The sequence below is a fragment of the Oncorhynchus nerka genome, linkage group LG9b, assembly GCF_034236695.1.
Source record: "Oncorhynchus nerka isolate Pitt River linkage group LG9b, Oner_Uvic_2.0, whole genome shotgun sequence".
NCBI classification, from domain to species: Eukaryota; Metazoa; Chordata; class Actinopteri; order Salmoniformes; family Salmonidae; genus Oncorhynchus; species Oncorhynchus nerka.
The window spans coordinates 39,302,871-39,315,571 of record NC_088424.1 but is presented as its reverse complement, the minus strand read 5'-3'; the positions used below and the strand labels follow the sequence as shown (position 1 = coordinate 39,315,571).

The 12,701-nt window shown below is 43.9% G+C and overlaps 1 long non-coding RNA gene across 1 annotated transcript; it reads right to left on the bottom strand.

The window, feature by feature from the left end:
- Nucleotides 1-461: 461 nt before the first annotated feature.
- On the bottom strand, nucleotides 462-10,174 carry LOC115119857 (uncharacterized). Its single transcript, XR_003862046.2, has 3 exons — nucleotides 10,023-10,174; nucleotides 915-967; nucleotides 462-613 (listed from the first exon to the last, which is right to left on the bottom strand). It is a non-coding gene; the product is annotated as an uncharacterized LOC115119857 (long non-coding RNA).
- Nucleotides 10,175-12,701: the final 2,527 nt, after the last annotated feature.

The window sequence follows — 12,701 nt, the reverse complement described above, 5'->3', positions numbered from 1 at the left end:
GTCGCGCCCTTAGAGGCGGAGGGAGGACCCCTGTTCTACAGCTGAATATTGCCATTGTGTTGGGGGTGATTGTGTGTGTGTGTCCGTGTGTGTGTCAAGGGGGGTGAATGAGGGGACAAGCTGCAGGCATATCAGTCGCAACAATGACATAGATCAGAGGGAACACACAGACACACACATGCTTGTAAAACTATGTTGATGAAGATAGAGATAAACCTCTGAAATAACTATATAATTACACCATAGGGCAAAGCGCTTATCGCAGTCCAACCCATGGTTTCTGGTTATTCTCTTCTCTTATGAATATGATTGTGTCTCTCTCTCTATGCCAGTCTATACAGGACACTTTGCCTCTCAGACAGTAGAGATTTAGAGGGGTGGGGTGGGGTGGGGGCGTCAGCTGCTAGAGTAAATAAAGGCCTCTGTTTGTAACGTTGGCCATCTTGGAAAAACTCCACAGCTGCCACAAATTTGTCTTTTATTACATTTCAGGCAGGAAGGGAGGTAATTATTTTGACTGTTCTTCGCTGGAAACGATAAATGAACTCAAGGCATAATGATAGTCAGGAGGATAAGCCAGTGGATCTATGCGGGTGTTATGCAAACAAAAACACTGAGGGAAAAAGACAAGAAGCAAAGGAATGTGTTACAGTATGTCTCGTTACTGTTGAATAATGAATGCATACAGTACAGCCTTTTGTTTCATCTACAAGACATTTCAATTTGTGTCTATTTGCATGTTCAAGCCTTTATACTTTAAGATGCGGTTTCACACACAGATTAAGCCTAGTGGTGGACCAGAAAACCCCAGAGATAAATGGTAGAATCTCAGTTGAAAATGATTTATATTCCAGGATTAGGCTTCATCTGTGCCTGGGAAACCAGTCCTATGTATCTGTCCTGGGAAGAATTACCTCCGTTTGAAATGGTCTTTGCGGATTCTCCGATGGCTGATTCTTGTAGGAACCTAAAGGGAGACACAGAAAGATGTGAATTAATATGAGCATTTCTGATCAAATTGGATCAAATCCCCCAGTTGTTTTATATTTATTTAAATAATGACCATCGTCTCCACCAATGTTATGGCACATCCAAGCAGGAAGTCTTCAAAACACTTCCCTGAGGGCCAGTCAATGAAAAGACGAGAGGAAGCGCCACTGCTCTGTCTAGGGTGGTCTGCCGTGGGCGAAGCTTTAATGTCCCAACAGTATGTCCAATACACTGTATACATCTATTGATAATGACTTACAGACTTACGGACCAACAGTTTGCCTGGAAGAGCCTCACTCAGACATAGTACACACAAGCAGACATCACATCCGAAAGAAAGGAAACATAAAAACATTGGCTGCTTTCTGGATGTGGTGTTTAAACATGTTTTTCTCTCAGTAATAGCCTCTTAAATATGCCCAATTACCCCAAAAATAGATTTCCAAAAATACATTTAAAAAATAAATAACTACATTGGCTACCCTTTTAGTATTCTCATAAGAGTCTGAAAACCCACTTTTCAGTTCTGGAGTACCTTGTTACAGCCCCTTAAATATATCCATGTATTATATACTGAACAGTTGCCTTCTTTCTTATGCACTAGGCCTAATCAGAGTGATTACATGTACTGTGGCCATTAGATACAGTTCAGTGGCATAATCAGATGAGAGTGGAGAGAATGGTTCAGTGTGATGGTTGACTAACTAACGAGGGTCTGGCCTTTGTAAACATGTGGATGTTATTGCCTGTGGCACACAACACGCAAGACACAAGACACAACACGCAAGACCAGGGCCCTGTTTCAGTTCAATGTACATTTCCTTCCACTGTTAGGTCATGTTTTGATCATACAGAGGGGTTAGTTTCTCTATCTACCTATCTATCAAAGGAAACAGTCTCAGTCCATGTTATACGTCTATAATCACTAACTATAACGGAGGAGGGTCACTGCGTTCATTCCACCGTGTGATTGGCCCTGTGACCTCTGACCTTTTTAACCCCTCGGAATGTTGTGTCGTGCAGGTGCCTGCTTTGTTCCTAGCCCCTTCATGAAAAGCCGCAGATCACCAGCTGAATGTGAAGGTCCTCTTACCTGAGGCCTCTCTCCAACTCATTCTCCTCAGCAACATGAGGCTCTCTATCAAACAAAAGACATCAACAGCTCCCAGAACATGGCCTGTTCAGTCTTAAGCAGTTACTAAATATGTTTCTTCTTCATTGACTGTGTGTAAGCCAGAGATGTGGGTTAATAGACATATTATAGGCAAACCACACACCTGCCTCTTTCGTAATTATAGCCAAACTATTAGACTCTTGGCTCAGGTTAAAAGTAGTGCCATATATAGGGAATAGGGTGAGATTTGAGATTTGAATCATTTTTGCACTGAAAATTCAGACATCTGTAGCGTCTGGCTCCGCATGGGGCCAGGGTGGCAGCGAGACAGACAGAAAAGAGACCCTGACAGACAACTACTGTTCAACTATGTCGTTTACATCCACCCAAGGCTGGCCAGAGGAAATTAAGGAATTCATGATGTTATAGACGAGGGCCAGAAGAGAGAGGTCTCTAGGTTCAGGTTGTCTCAGGACTGAAGGTTGTCTGTGATCATAAAATACTCCTGTGGTTGACCCTCCCCAAAGGCTACTGAGACAGACAGACAGACAGACAGACAGACAGACAGACAGACAGACAGACGGACGGACGGACGGACGGACGGACGGACGGACGGACAGACAGACTGGAACAACAAAAGTCATATCTGGCTGCTAAGACTGGGATGTCATGTTATTTTGTTTTACATCTGATACTCTTCTGGATCCTGTGTATGACTCCGACACTAACAAACACTTAAACTGGCTGTTTAGCTGATGATTAGTCTTTTCTACATGTAAAATGAGATGTAGGCCTAAATGATTTTGTACTTTAAACCTCCTTTGCGACATTATGGATATTGATGTGCTTTTACACCTGCATTGTTTGCTGTTTGGGGTTTTAGGCTGGGTTTCTGTACAGCACTTTGAGATATCAGCTGATGTACGAAGGGCTATATAAATAAATTTGATTTGATTTGATTTGATTTACAAAGCTGTTGATAATGATTCTCTTAGCTGAGTGAGTATGGGGCCTGATAGTGTAGCCAGACTGTTACGTACACAGTGTTATTTCCCAGTCTCTCTCACCACTAACTCACCACTAACAACCACAAGACAACAAAACAATAGCAAGGGCTCACTGTGGAGAATCTTCAGTAAAGGACTGAACATCTGACGCAGGAACCCGAACAGGCAGAAGCAAATGCTCATGATTATCCACCTGCTTTGTGCCCAACAGAAAACCAGAATGAATTTCACCTAGCATTCTAAAGACTAAATGCTACATACGATTATCTCACTCTCTATCTATCACATGCACACACGCACACACACACACACATGCACATACACACAAATGCACACACACACATTCTCTCTCTCTCTCACTGACACAAACACACACAAGGCTTGTTAAATGGGGAAGCAGGAAAGGGGCCATTTGTTCTACAAGCTCTACAAGGAGGCTGCCATTGTAAAAAGGAGTGGCTGCAAGGCCCCGTTTCCTTTTATCCTTCTCCTCAAGGCAATCCCTTTGTCTGGAGGAGGATGGAAGGAACCGTGGGCCGCCGCGCTACGCTGGTCAAAGACCCAGGAACTATTACCCCTACCGGCACAATGGACGTAAATAACAGGAGGAGAGGGACGAGGGAAAGGTGTGTGTGTGTGTGTGTGTGAAGCAAGAAGAGCTGGAGAGGGAGGAGCTTGTGAAATAAAAGCTGTTATTAAATCTAAAACGTATGTTAGGAGGAAAGGTTAGGTGAGAGAGACATTTTATTCCATGTAAACCATGTGTCCATGTAGTCAGTATGGAATGACAACGAATGGTACAGGAGCTTCAGATTCAGGACTAGGGCCAGCTGTATTTTAAAGGGTTTCTTCATGTAAAGAAAAGCATTTTGTGTTGCTTATGAATGCCCAAATGTACCTTTTTTTGACAGTAGAAATTCACCATTCTTGACCAAAGTAATATCTCTCTCTCAGACACACCCACACACACGTACTCTCTCTCTAGTTATGAGTGTCACTGAGGACATTGAGAGTGAAAGAAGGGAGTCAAATGTTTTTCTTCTTTCGTTTCTACACTCACTTTCCTGGCAGCTCAGCAGCACCAGAGGGGTTTGTGAAACTAGGAGGGGTGAGGCTCCGCCCTCAACCACCAACTGAATGTAAAGCTTTACAGTGTATAACCTACAGCCAGCTATGTCTTGGCTACGATACTGTACTGTAACACCTCATAAAGTAACATACAGATGGAGCTATGCAGTAAGGAAAATGAGAGACAAATAAGGACGAAAGAGGACGAATGGGGGTGAATGGAGGCATACAAGTTAGTTCTACTACTGGAATGAAAACCAATAGGACATATAAGCTTAGAAGGTCTATGACTATAAAAATGTCCAAATATGTAGACATATGGAATATCAGTTGATTTGATAGAAAATAGGCTTTGAAACTGATCCAGATGGAATAGTCAATATATCCATTAGGCTGCTACTCTACTTTGTATAAGTGTACAGGGAAAATTAGGGCAAGTGACTTAACAAGGACTAAAACGTCACCTAAAAGGTTCTAGAGTTCATTTCACAGAAGACAGAACCGCTCCTGTCTTCTGGTTTCCCCCTCTACTCCAGCAGGAAGCGAGGACCCAAGTTTATTTTTGAATCTTCCACAAAGAATGCCTGTCATTTCCTGCCATTCCTGCTTCCATATGCAACCCCCAGTTTCTTTTGGAACATTGGGAGAGATTCCAAAACTTCCAAAAGGAATTTTCCCCAATGGTGACAGTATGGTATAGACGCTGATTCCATAATGCATTCTAATAGTCAATACTGACAGGGTTTGTAGCTGGCTCATTTTAATTCAGACATTTCCTCAGAGATGCTTGTCTGGTAACTTTAAAGACAGCACGAGGAGAGTAAAGTACCTCATTATTAAATGAATGAGTATCCTGCGGAGATGATGATAATGGTAAAGACAGTAACACAGGCCTGCCTTGAATCTCCATGTCCTAACCAATCAGCAGCTCTATGTTGCTTGATTTCACAAGCTGCACATTGGTGGCTCAAGTTTGCTGTGAAAATAACTCTCTACCATTCCACCATTTTTCCTCTACTGCATTCCTGCTATCTGTTTTTGATGAATTAACCAGACTTGTCGTATCCATCAGTTCATTCAGTGTTATAGAGTTCACCATAAGGTGTCAAGAGGAATGAGGTGACTCTCACACACTTCATCAGTTTTAGAGAGCAGATGCTTTTAGACACAACTTAGCCACTCGGATTCCACCAGGTGAGAGGTGAGAGGTCGGTGAGGTGAGAGGGTCTGTGGGGTCGGTGAGGTGAGAGGGTCTGTGGGGTCGGTGAGGTGAGAGGGCCTATGGGGTCGGTGAGGAGGTGTGTGTGATGGGTCACCGGGCCATGGGGAATAGCCAGGTCTTACCTGTTATACGGGTCGTCTGTCAAATCAATTTAGGAGGCTCTCACACACACGCACGCATAGAGTTTGAAAGTGAGTAACTGACTTCATCTTTCAGTTATGTGAGATATTCCATTTTCATACTGACCTTGACAGCTTTACAACAAAGGGTCAAAGGGTCCAAATGTCAAAGGTTGACTGCCACAATCTAACCAATCCGCTCCTGGGAACCGGAGTGATGACTCAAGAGGGACACCTGGCTAGCTGTAGGGGTAGACCTGAAAGTGACCTCAGTCCATTGGCTAAACAAGAGGTACGAGTTCAGAGGTGACACAGTAATCTATACTGAGGAGAAGGCTAAAGCCCAGGGCACAGTGCAGAGCTTCTTCCATTACCTCATTAATTTAACCCCTAACCCCCCTTTAAACATTCCAACTACTTTTAGTCATGTTAGGCCTCAGATAGAGAGGGTTGTGAAGTTATAAAATAATAATAATAATAATAATAATTTGATAGATTTATTCCGTGGTTGGCTTTTATACAATAGTTATAGCATCCATCTCTGATATCTTGTTTTTTTTAAACTCTCCCTGTTTCACTCTAGAGGGATGGTGCAAATACATAAAGGATGAGACCAGCTCATTGCCTCTGACTGCTTCAATGCTGGAGGTAGAGACGAGTACAGTACATTATTCTCCATGGAGCTTCCTGTTGTTTTTCTATCTCATCCAGATGACAGGTGACTAGGCGACGGTGGATGACAAATTTGATCTTGTGTTTAAATGATTCGGTTTGGGGTAGAAAGCCCGACGAGAAGGAAGTGTGTGTTTCATATCCTCCCTGTGGACAGACGCAGGGGCACGTGGGGTAAGGAGGGGGATGTCTTCAATAATGTGATCATGTGCTGGTGAAGCAATTGATGACTAGCATGAGCACGTTAGAAAATTAAAACTGCACTGAAAGTATATAAGGCTGCATGAAATTGATGACCAAAAAAAAAAAGCTTTTCAAGATATAATTAATTAATCTATGTAGTTCAGTTGTTTTGATGTGATTCTATCCCAAAAATTTATAGATGACAGTGATCTGGATAAGGATGTAATTTTCCTAAAAATAAAAGGGTTTATATTAATTCTGAATATTCATTGACAGTTTGATGGACTGTCTCAGCCTGTCAAATTCCCTCAGTTCTCTACTCTTGCTGTAGTGACTAGAGAAGGCCCATTCCAGTTCTCTACTGTTGTGACTAGAGAAGGTCCATTCCAGTTCTCTACTGTTGTGACTAGAGAATGCCCATTCCAGTTCCCTACTGTTGTGACTAGAGAAGGCCCATTCCAGTTCTCTACTGTTGTGACTAGAGAATGCCCATTCCAGTTCTCTACTGTTGTGACTAGAGAATGCCCATTCCAGGTCTCTACTGTTGTGACTAGAGAAGGCCCATTCCAGTTCCCTGCTGTTGTGACTAGAGAAGGCCCATTCCAGTTCCCTGCTGTTGTGACTAGAGAATGCCCATTCCAGTTCTCTACTGTTGTGACTAGAGAATGCCCATTCCAGTTCTCTATTGTTGTGACTAGAGAATGCCCATTCCAGTTCTCTACTGTTGTGACTAGAGAAGGTCCATTCCAGTTCTCTATTGTTGTGACTAGAGAATGCCCATTCCAGTTCTCTACTGTTGTGACTAGAGAAAGTCCATTCCAGTTCTCTACTGTTGTGACTAGAGAAGGTCCATTCCAGTTCTCTATTGTTGTGACTAGAGAATGCCCATTCCAGTTCTCTACTGTTGTGACTAGAGAAGGTCCATTCCAGTTCTCTATTGTTGTGACTAGAGAATGCCCATTCCAGTTCTCTACTGTTGTGACTAGAGAAAGCCCATTCCAGTTCTCTATTGTAGTGACTAGAGAAGGTCCATTCCAGTTCTCTACTGTTGTGACTAGAGAATGCCCATTCCAGTTCTCTACTGTTGTGACTAGAGAAGGTCCATTCCAGTTCTCTATTGTTGTGACTAGAGAATGCCCATTCCAGTTCTCTACTGTTGTGACTAGAGAAGGCCCATTCCAGTTCTCTACTGTTGTGACTAGAGAAGGTCCATTCCAACCCAGCACACATACTGGGCCTATATACTGTGCACTCCCTCCAGTGAGAAGAAATTATGTTGATCCATCATTTGCCACAGGTGGAAGAGATAAGCCAGAACACATCTGCCTCCCCCACCTCCCTCCTTCTCTTCAGGAGAAAGACAGGATGGGGTTATTTCATCCAAATTTCAAATGTAACCCTTTTATATAAAATATCCTGCCTGTTTAAAACCATTTCCTCCCAAAGCAAAGCTACCTCCCCCTCATATTGGCAGATCCACAGGCACACACACACACACACACACACACACACACACACACACACACACACACCTCTACATCTTGAATGATTAGGATGTCCTGTTCTGTCATTCCTGGGCAGACAACAGAGGATGCTAAAATGAATTAAGTGTAATTTAGCCCTGTGAGGAGAGCCTAAATCCTAACGACCGTAATACCACCACCACCACCACCACCACTGCACGTAGTAATAGACAGCATTTGTGTACTATTCTGTACTATGCTTACCTACTGCTAAAAATACTCCATAATTGTCATTATTTGTAGCATGCTGTCATCAATAGAATAGCCATTACAACAAACAAAAAAGATATTGGCATGCGTGAATTTGTTCATAAAAGTTTGGGCACTCTGTGCAAACATTCTTCACATTACAGGATCTTGCTGCCACGAAGCATCTCCAGATGGCAAAATAATTGATGAAGATTGCCTCATTAACCTTAAGGCACTTTGGGGCTTGGCACTGTGAATGCAGGCAGAGAGAGAGAGATAAAGAGAGAGAGATAAAGAGAGAGAGGAGGAGCCTCAGCACCCAGCATGGTAGGCAGTGGGGTTTCTTTCAGATAGAAAATGCATCTAAATATTGAATTTAAGTCCAGATTTATAGCTTAAAATTCACATTTCTGAGACATTAATGGATTGGAAAGTATTTATATAACATTTAAATAAAATGCAATTTCTTCATTTCTATCAGCATTTTATAGCGATTACAGACAGATGTTAACAGAACGGTAGCCTGATAACCAAGAGCATATCAGTTCAAATCCCGCAATTAGTGCGCAACATGGGTCCTATCTGTCCTCCAATCTCAAAAACTTCAGGGAAAAACTCTCCTCCTTGTGAGTGGGCAATTTGTCAACTGCAATCATTCATGACAGTGTCTTACGCTACCCGAAGGCTCTTCTTTGATTTGATCTAACTCTGACCACATGATTTTATATGAGGACCTGACTGAGTCTGCGCAGGTGTGCCCGCAGCGCCACCGTTCCGCGCCCTGTTCCATTGACAACTCGACGCGCCAGCTAGAGAACATTGCGTGCGGAGCTGTGACTGTGCGGTAATGGGGGAGGGGTACACGGTAGACACTGCTTTCAGACACACGGAGGGAGGAAGGCTCTGTTGGTGGTTAGTCTGGGATTCAGGTGTCTCTCGAGTCGGCTGGGCTGTGTTTGGTCGGGGGAGGTGTACTGACATAAACAAAGATGGTGTAGACCCCATTGTCCAGACCATGAGGCTCTCTTTCGGTTTGCTTCATTATATCTCTGATAAACTCTAGTTTAGGTTATGGATTTTATGGCTACTTTAAATCCAATGCCCACTGTGCCAGACAGGTTTAATCTGACTGGTTCCAGGGTTCACACCCTGATTAAAATGCTGCGGCTTCTCCTGCAATTGCAACCCATACTTTGAGACGATACAAATATAGAAACAAAGGTTGAAGTTTAAATGCATTGATTTCTTGGATTACATTCAACCCAAACAAAAATAGAAAAACTTTCACATATAGGCCTATAGGCTGATCCGGAACTTTCCGTAAAAATGGCATTGTCCGATGTGCGCAGATATGCCAGAAATAATCTTTACAAAATATGCTAGATAGTGAACAATTATTCTGACATTTAGACTAGTTAGCATAGGCTCTATACTCTCAGAAAAACGCCATTTTCTTTAGGCAGGTTGGAAGGATTCACGTGCGCTGATGTAATTTAGAGATGTTCTTTTACAGCCAGCAATAATAGGAGCTCGAGCGTGCGGATCCCAGACGGGCGGGCGGATACGTACCCTTCTTGAGTTTAGCGCACTTATTAATTTATTAAAGGAAGTGCTAAACCAACGAGTTTCCCCACCGGTTACCGGTTAAATCATATCAATGGATAGTTTAATTGTATTGATACTATTTTTTCTCAATACAATTGTAGTCTAATTCAGAGAAGGTGAGCAAACCCAAACTATTCTGCATCCATGGTAAACAATAGCATACAATGGGTTATATTCTTTTGGGGGGTTTATAAACAAATATAAAATATGCTACATCATTTGGAATATGTTTTTCCTTTTCTTTTTCAATCGAAACATGCATATTAATTTCCTTGAAAATAAACAAAAACGGAATAATTTAGGCACCAAATAAATTATTGCTATACTTACGAATCATTTCCATTCCTGCATAGAGGCAGGATTAAAGCTCATAATAAAAAACGGTGTTATTTGATAATGAGCATCAATTTGTTCAACTGTAGACGGAATCCTTGAAGACTGCCACAGTGGCATTCTCACCGCATCCCATCGCGTTGAATCTCTCTGTGCTGCCCACGTCTGAATCGAAGTCCACTCCATCTGTGTTGAGACAAGAGGGAGGGAATTCAGGTCACATGGTACACTAGGACTGTCCTGGTTGGCTAGGACACTATAGTGGGATGAAATATCTGGTTTTCATTGGACGAGCAGGGAGCAAGAAGGAGGGAGGGGGACATAGTGGATAAATAATTCGTCGAGAAAAATGGGGTGGGGTAATGAAGCTATATTGATTGAATGGAAACATATAATGGAGCATATATGATATATTGATAGAATGGAAACATAGAATGGAGTATATATAATGTATTGATAGAATGGAAACATAAAATGGAGTATATATAATGTATTGATGGAATGGAAACATAAAATGGAGAATATATAATGTATTGATAGAATGGAAACAATATGTATTGATTGGAAAATATACAATGTCTTGATATAAAAATTGTACCTTTATTTAACTAGGCAAGTCAAGAACAAATTCTTATTTTCAATGACGGCCTAGGAACAGCAGGTTAACTGCCTTGTTCAGGGGTAGAGAGACAGTTTTTTTTTTTTACCTTGTCAGCTCGGGGATTTGATCTTACAACTTCTCGGTTTCAAATCCAACACTAACCACTAGACAACCTGGCGCCCCCAATGGAAACAGAATGGAGAATATATCATGTATTGATGGAATGGAAACATAGAATGGGGAATATTTAATGTATTTGTAAGGGATCTCATCCTCCTCTTCTGAGAAGGAGAAGCGAGAAGGATCGGAGGACCAAAACGCAGCGTGGTAAGTGTCCATAATGTTTATTTTAAAACAAACTGAACACTACGAAATACAAAACAAGAAACGTGAAATGAACGAAACAGTCCCGTGTGGCGACAAACACTGACACGGAAGACAAACACCCACAACCCAAAAGTAAAACCCTGAGGGGCTCTGGCGCCTCTGGGCTGAGGGGCTCTGGCGCCTCAGACTCCGGCAGCAGCGCCGAACAGGCGGGAGACTCCGGCAGCAGCGCCGGACAGGCGGGAGACTCCGGCAGCAGCGCCGGACAGGCGGGAGACTCCGGCAGCAGCGCCGGACAGGCGGGAGACTCCGGCAGCAGCGCCGGACAGAGTAGCTCTGGCGCCTCTGGACTGAGGGGAGCTCTGGTAGCGCCGAACAGGCGGGAGACTCCGGCTGCGCTGGAGAGGAGGAAGGCTCTGGCAGCGCTGGACAGGCGGGAGCCTCTGTAAGGATGAGCCGGAGAGACAGCCTGGTGCGGGGGGCTGCCACCGGAGGGCTGGTGCATGGAGGTGGTGACGGATAGACCGGACAGTGCAGGCGCACTGGAGCTCTTGAGCACCGAGCCTGCCCAACCTTACCCGGTTGAATGGTCCCGGTCGCCCTGCCAGTGCGGCGAGGTGGAATAGCCCGCACTGGGCTATGCAGGCGAACCGGGGACACAGTGCGCAAGGCTGGTGCCATGTAAGCCGGCCCAAGGAGACGCACTGGAGACCAGATGCGTAGAGCCGGTTTCATGGCACTTGGCTCGATGCCCACTCTAGCCCGGCCGATACGCGGAGCTGGAATGTACCGCACCGGGCTATGCACCCACACTGGGGACACCGTGCGCTTCACAGCATAACACGGTGCCTGCCCGGTCTCTCCAGCCCCCCGGTAAGCACAGGAAGTTGGCGCAGGTCTCATACCTGGCTTCACCACTCTTCCTGTGAGCCCTCCCCCCAATACATTTTTGGGGCTGACTCTCGGGCTTCCATCCGCTCTGCCGTGCTAGCTCCTCATAATGCCGCCTCTCTGCTTTTGCTGCCTCCAGCTCGGCTTTAGAGCGGCAATATTCCCCTGGCTCTGCCCAGGGTCCTTTCCCGTCTAGAATCTCCTCCCAAGTCCATTTCTCCAAGTAGTGCAGCCTCTCCCACTGCTGCTGCTGCTGCTCCTGCTGCTGCTGCCTCTGTTGCCTCTCCTGCTGCTGCTTTTGCCCGTTACCACGCCGCTTGGTCCTGTTGTGGTGGGTGATTCTGTCATGGTTTTCTTTAGGTAAAGGAGAGTCAGACCAAAATGCGGCGTGGCTATTGCGATCCATGTTTAGTGAAACAAAGTAAACACGAATCAAATACAAAAACAATAAACGTAACACGAAAACCGAAACAGCCTAATACTGGTGCAAAGTAACACAGAGACAGTAGCCAGGACAATCACCCACAAAACCCAACACCAAACAGGCTACCTAAATATGGTTCCCAATCAGAGACAATGACGAACACCTGCCTCTGATTGAGAACCATATCAGGCCAAACATAGAACTAGACAAACTAGACATGTAACATAGAATGCCCACTCAGCTCACACCCTGACCAACCAAAACATAGAAACATACAAAGCAAACTATGGTCAGGGTGTGACAGGAGAATATATAATGTATTGATAGAATGTAAACATAGAATATAGTATATATAATGTATTGATGGAATGGGAACATAGAATATAGTATATATAATGTATTGATAGAATGGGAACATAGAATATAGTATATA